The sequence below is a fragment of the Pistacia vera genome, unplaced genomic scaffold, assembly GCF_008641045.1.
Source record: "Pistacia vera cultivar Batoury unplaced genomic scaffold, PisVer_v2 Contig1103, whole genome shotgun sequence".
Classification (NCBI taxonomy): Eukaryota; Viridiplantae; Streptophyta; class Magnoliopsida; order Sapindales; family Anacardiaceae; genus Pistacia; species Pistacia vera.
Window position 1 is genome coordinate 118,589 of NW_022195142.1, and position 7,467 is coordinate 126,055.

Sequence of the window (7,467 nt, forward strand, 5' to 3'; positions counted from 1 at the left end):
ACAAAGTTTATGATTCAAATACTGCCGTCTGAAGTTGGAGACGGTTAAGAATAACTTGCAAAAGCTTTTTCAAGCTTACGAGGCTAAATGTTGTAAAGAAGTTCCTGCCTCACCTTCATTTGTTCTTCCTGCGAGTAGTTCTACTTCTAGTAGGCGTGTAGATCATCTTCTGTAGTCACTATCTTTTAGTTTTTATATTCTTATGATAAATAAAGTATTGTTTATTGTTAATTTTAACTTTTGACACTTACTGTTTAATGATGTAGGCTTTTGACAGCTAGGAGAGTGTTTTCATTTCCACTAAGAAATCCGAGTTAGATCTTTATTTGGAAGAGATGAGGTTTGATCGCGTCAAATTCAGAATTTGGATATCCTCGATCATTGGAAGAATAATCGTGATCGTATCCGGTACTTACCATGATGGCTCGTGATATCTGGCAATACCAATAACATCCGTTGCCTCAGAGTCCGCTTTTAGTATTGGTAGTAAAGTGCTCAACAAATATCGAAGCTCACTTCGACCAAAAAATGCAGAATCTTTGATATGCACTCGAACTTGGCTATATGGATATGAGTTTGAAGGTAACATGTTAACATAATATTTCGTATATTTATTACATTTATTAATATTGAGTTGATCATTGTTGTAGATAATGAGGTGAAAGATGATTCGGATGATGATCTTGATTTGCCATTGACTGATCTCGAGACCGTGGAATCAAGGACTCATCACGCCCCTGTGGAATGAACATTTGCTGTCTTAAGAATTTTTTTGTTGAATATTGGATTATGTATTTGTTTATTTTAATTGGTATTTATAGTTTATTGACTTATTGGTTTGTTATGTGTAATTGTGTATTAGTGATTTTGTATTTGTTTGTTTGGTTGGTTTTGTAGTTTTGTATTATATGTTATTGTTTGTTTATGTGTTATTTGTTTTTTTTGGTTCATATTTGTTATATCTTAATTGAATTGATTTAGAGTGTTGATTTAGGGTGTAAATGTAAAAATTAAAACTGCAGGATTTTGGGGTGTAATTGTCTATTGAAAACTGTTAGGGGTGAAACTGTCAAAACCGAAAGCTGGAGAGAGAAAAAACGGTCCACCCGCGGGTCCACCTACCCGTATAGGGTAGGCACGGTCCAAAATATTGGACCCGTATATATCCACCCGTTTTGGACCCGTACCCTTTTTACCCTTACCCGTTTTACCCGCCCCACCCACCCGTTTTGCCAGGTCTACTTAAAATCTCACCCCTGCACTACCCAACATGCTGCAACAACTACCTAGCACAAGCTACCCACTGCAAATACGGTGTGGGCATGTCGCCCCGATTAGGTAGACTGTCCTTCGATTTAGAGAGGAGGTGGCAGGAGGTTGGCAGTGGTTGGGGAGGGTGCATTGGATTGATTTTCTAAATTGGATGTTTACGAGGACGGTCGGTTTTTTTTTTTTTTCTGGTTTTTCTGTAAGTGGGTTGTAACTAGAGCCGACATGAGTTGGTGCCATGCTATGCATAAAAATTTAGACCCATTGTGTCGTGTGTCGTGCCAAGCCCATAAAAATTTGTGTCTTGTCATGCCATGTTGGCCCACCAAATTTAAGGCCCACGGCATGACCTGCTATCTATCGTGGTGTGTCGTGGGCCGTGCTGTGGACCGACGCATGTGTTTTGTAAAAATATTTAATTTTAATAGTTATAAACTATGGTATTTTGATTTATTATTAATAATTATTATAAAATATTTTGTATGTTATATTTAGTGACATTTTGTATTATATAATTAAAAAAAAATAAACCTTGAATATAAAAATATAGAGACATTGAATATTAATTGAATTTCAACACTTTTTATTACTTATATATAAATTACAAATGCAAACTTAGAAATTAAGATTAAGAATTATTATACATCTTCATCTCATTTGTTGTGTTTCCACATTTGACTTCATAATTTGCATACATTTGAAGTAATAAAGTTCTAATATTTTCTAATGAAATTTTTAAAGGCATTTTATTTTTTTTTTTTTTCCCTGTCGTGTCGTGCCATGCTTTTTCATGTTGTGCCATGGGCTAGCACGGCCCACCATCAACTCTAGTTGTAACTAAAGTGGAAGTAGTCATTAATGCTAATGAAAATGCAACAAAAATCCCTAGTAGTTGGGCACTTCAGGATGAATTAGAAGTCGAGTTGTCTTGGTTTCACTTGGTAAAACGTCTGTTCTGCTGGTGGACTTGTACCTAGAAAAAATATAGAATATGACTCCATAAATTTGGGCCCATTTTATTTTTACCTGTACCTCGGCCGGCTTTTTTTTTTACGGGTGGGCCAAGTAAACCCACAAGTACCCATATAAATTTAAAAAAAAAAAAAAAAAAAAAAAAAAAAAACCAAAACAAAAATCTAACACTAAATCCCTAATTCAATTCTTAAGTCTTAACGTCTCTTCTCTCTCCACCTTCGACTTCAACCCTTTCCTACCAATACCATTCTCTCCATTTGCAATAGATCATCTCTCCTCTTTTCGATTTGACCCTTCCTCATTTTTTGTTGCCACTGGTCGTCGCTTGCTTAGTCGCCTGCTCGCAAGAGTTGAAACAGAAAAGAAGATTTCTCTTATTAGAACGTGGAAGAAAGTGAGAAGTCCAAAACAGAGAATACGTAAGTACCCTTTTTGAGTTTAATAGTTTTCTGGAGAGTGAGAATCCTCACAATTCGATTATTGTAGCTGGTTGATTTCTTTCGCTTCTTATAATAAATATTGTGTATTGTAGGTTGATAAGATAAGATTGTGTAGGTTGGCGTTGGGTTTGTAGCACATTTATTGAAGCAGTTATTGAAATTCTTCTTCGCTATTGTAATTATTATTGTCATAAAATTTCATTTTTTATTGTATTAAAAACATGAAAAAACTCAGTTAATAAATTTGTATATTTATCATTCCAACACATAGTGTATTAGGGTTGTTTTCGAGTCAAGCCGAGTTGAGCTAAGTTTTTGACTTAACGAGCTTGGCTCATGAAAAGGGAAGAGGATTGGAGTTCGAGCCAAGCCTTTGATATCTTAGCTTAACTCGGCTCGGTTCATAAAAAGAGGAGAGAATTTCGAGCTTGGCTCACGGGCCAGCTTAACAAGCTGAGTTAGAACTAGCTTGCGAGCCAATAAAAAGCATGCAATTTTTTTTTTTAAATTCTGAGCATATTTTCTCTCTCTAATTTATTATGCTTTCCTCTCTCTCATTTATTACTCATTTCTTTTCACTCACTCTAATTTATTATTCATTTCCTTTCTCTTCTTTTCTCTCTCTCCGATGGCTCTCATTCCTCTTTTCTTTTTTTTTTTTCTTTCGTCCTTTCTTTCTTTTTCCTTGTTTCTCTTGCTCTCTCCACCAACTCTTAAGGTATTCTCTTCCTCTTTTTTTTTTGTTACTTATAACTTCTTTTCTTTCTTTTTAATGGCTCATGTTTCTCTTATTTTCTCTTCCTTCCTTTCTTTCCTTCTTTCTTCTTGTTTTCCCTGCTCTCTCCACCAACTCTAATAGTGACAACTTGCCTAAAATAGTTTGATTTGGTTTGGTTTTACAGCAAAGGGTTTTAGTCGCATTTGTAAGAATGACTTCGGTAACCTTACAATTAATTTTTTGGATAGATATACCCTCATTATTTACATGAATAATACCAAATTACCCCCAACTACCCAAGACAACTGTCGATCATCGGCCACTACCATTGGCCGCCGTCAGAACAGCGCATGATCAGCCAGATCTAGTACACCGTATGCCAATTTGGCCGAAAATGGTAAGATGGTCGTGGATATGGCCAAAAATGGTCATAGAGTTGGTCGTTAATGACCTGAACAAATTTGGTCATTTTCAGCCAGAGCCACAGCTATTAACAACCACATATTTGGCCACCAACGGCCAAAATAGATATGGTTGTTTTCGACTAGATCCACGGCCAAATCGGCGTATTGCCGATCGTGTGTCGTTTCAGCGACTACCAACTGTTGCTGGTGGTGGTGGCCGATGGTCGACAGTCATCTTGGGTGACTGGGGTATTTTGTTAAATTTTAAACTTTTGTTGTCAGGGGTGTCTTAGCTAAATTCTCAAATGTAGGAGGTTAAAGGTTCTCAAATGAATTGAGTCCCACAAAAACTCAAAGGTGGAGCACTAGGGGCTGCTGGAGACTTGAATCTAATGGTGGTTGTACAATCACTATTGGCAAGCATAGTTGAGTCTATAGAAACTTCCAGAGTTTCTTTTTTGTGAAGAGACTCATAATTTGTCACCCAAGAGTCAAGTAACAATTTGATCAATTCATCCCTTAAAATCTGTCTGAGAATATTAATACAGTGAGGAGTAATGCATCGTAGTTGTTGGAATAGTAAGATCAAGAGCAGGATAAAGAATTTAAAAAAATTATAAACTTCAAATCCGATAGTTGTCGATCAAAGTCATCGGATGGCGACGTTCTTTCACTCTTCTAGCGTCACCTCTAATGAGTGAAGATTCTATGACCACCAATCTGGTGAGCTAGACGGACATCTACCATCAAATACCGACGTATGGACATCACAAAATATCTTTTCACATTCACAAAATCCAATAGTACACTTTATCAATTCCTTAATATTCACAATCATTAATTCATATTACTGATAAATATTCATATATCTCTAGCCCTTCAAATTCAATTAAACAAAAACATCAAATCAAATTAAATAAAACGTAACTGAGATGATAAAGACTATGGGGGGTGAAGAGGCTTCAGAAATATCCCAGCAAATATTGTATTTACATAATTAAAAACATCCAACAAACATTGAAACTTGTTATTATATTAATATCTATCATTAATAATCCAAAATAGCCTAAACTAATGACATGCAAACACTTCCACCAATTTTAGAGCTTTTGAGATCCTACATGGCGCTCAAATAGCTTGGACTTCAAGATTTATATAGATATATAGATTTGTTGAAGCAGCTATTTAAATTCTTCTTCGCTATTCTAATTATATTGTCATAAAATTTCATATTTTATTTATTAAAAAAATGAAAAAAATCCCGCTTTTCTTCTTCTTTAACTTGCATTTTATGTCACATCATCTTCAGCGTTTACCATTTCAAACCCTAGTGGAGCTTCTAGAGGTCGGTATTTGGGATCGGGTCCAAAAACCCAGCCCAAAAACCTGATCTTAGGACCGATCCTCTCAAGGACCGGTCTTAGGAGGTCTGGTCCCAAAACGAGACCAAGCCTAAGGAGGAGCGCCCTGTCCCTCCACTAGGCCCTCCTCCAATTTTTTTTAAATATTTTCGTTTTAGTCATTTATATAATTACATAAAACCCCTTATAAATTTAAAGAAACATAAATTATAGGGGTAAAAAAAAATTTTACAAAATTTATTTAAAAAAACAAAATTTACTTTTCTTTATAACTGTTGGCAGCAGCCAACGGTTATATAACCATGCCTCTCATTCTATTTTGATATTATCTCTATTTATATTTTATTTATTCTTTTATATGTTTTCTCCATGTAATATTTCTATTTTCTTTTCATTTACCATGGAATTTTTTAAAAATTAAAAATCTTAATATATATATTAATTTTAAGTGAAGTTTCATTAGATTTTATGCAATATGATATACATATTCAAATAATTTAACTAGTATTTTGCACGAATTATTGAGGGCTTATTATCAAGGAAAGAAAAATTAATTATGCATAAATTTATTTCAATCTATTTTTGTGAGATTTTCCCGTTATTAATTATTATTAAAAAAATATACATAATTGTATTTTGTCTTTTTTATTCTTTTCCTTACAATATCTTCATATGAATCAATATCATTCATAACACACATTTATGATTTAACTTATGAGTAATTTTTCAAATACAAAACAATTTTTTAAGCTTATTATAAATAAACAAGTAGAGAAGAGTTAATAACTTTTTCCCACCCAAATAATAGCTTAATGACACTCTCACCCACAAACATTTTAAATATCATTTTTTACCTAAATTTGTATTTCGACAGCAAATAAGAGCAAACTTGGTCCAGGCTATTGAGACTTTAAAGAGTCCAGCCGTGAGACTAAAAAAATATTTTACAAATGAATTCCATATCGTGGTTTGCTCGACAAGGTGTGCGATTCATGTTTTTAGAGCCACCTGCTTGGCAAATAGTCTTGTCAAATTGTAGGGTCCAAGGGTTAGGGCTTAGTTAGTTTCAACATCATGATCACTATACAGTTGGACCTTTTCTTTATATGAGAACAAGTCAATGGAAGTAGAAGTGGAACGTTCAGGAGAGACGATCAGAAACCTAATGCGACCTCCGTCAAGGATCAAGCAAGTGGACGTATATAGAACATGCGGGAAGTAGCAGCTCCAGCTCGTACCTATATGGTCCAAATGAGCTTGTGCTACTACAAGTGGACCTGTCCTTTATGACGATGAAGGATAAACGTGACATGGATATTCTTCAAGGTGGAACCAACATGAAAGTCGATTCCCCATTGTAGCCCAAATGGCACATGACATTTTATCTGTGCCAGTTTCTACAATTGCATCCGCAGTCAACATTTCAACGAGTGCCGGATTGTTGAAGACAGAAGATGTTCTTTAAACGATGAGATCATTGAAGTGATAACGTTTTACGGGATTGGATTCATACAAAAAGAAGACTACAACAACACCCTGAAGATCCGAACTACTCGAACTCTTTGGATACAGATTGAATGATGTAAATTTATTGACGATGAAGATCAATAATTTAATTAAAAAAAATTATTAATTGTTATTTGTTGAAGCGTGAAATGTGAATATTACATTTTGTTAAAATTAACTATTAATTTATTTATTATTTTATTATTTTTTAAAATTAATTAAACTTTTAGAAACTTATTAATCTATCCCTGAAAAATACTAAAAACCTCTTACAAAATTTCGTTTTGCCCCTAAAATATAAAAAAAGATCAAGGGAGAAAAATAAATTTTCTAGGCCCAAAAGGACCAGTCCAAAACGGGCCCAGCCCGGGTGCTTGGGATTGGTCCTTGACCAACTTAGGAGCTTCACATATTTCAACACTTGGTTTTATCACAAGTATCAATGGAGGAGTCTCCTCTACGGGTGGCGTTCACCCATTTCTCTGCCACTTTCACCTTATAACTTGAAAAAAAAGTATGGTCCACTATGTTCACTAAATAGTGTGTGATTGTAAACAACCCATCTTCACTAAAAATGAAATCTGCATAAACTGTGGGGTGTAACTGTAAAAATTAAATATTGGAGTGAACAGTATGGGTACTACGAGTCCACCCGTACTCGTATAGGGTAGGGTCCAAATCGAATATTTGGCCCGTTTAGAACCGATTCGTTTTGGACTCATACCTATTAGACCTGTATCCGATGAGCTTGGCCCGTACTTGACGCACCCACCATTTTGCCAGGTCTATCGAAA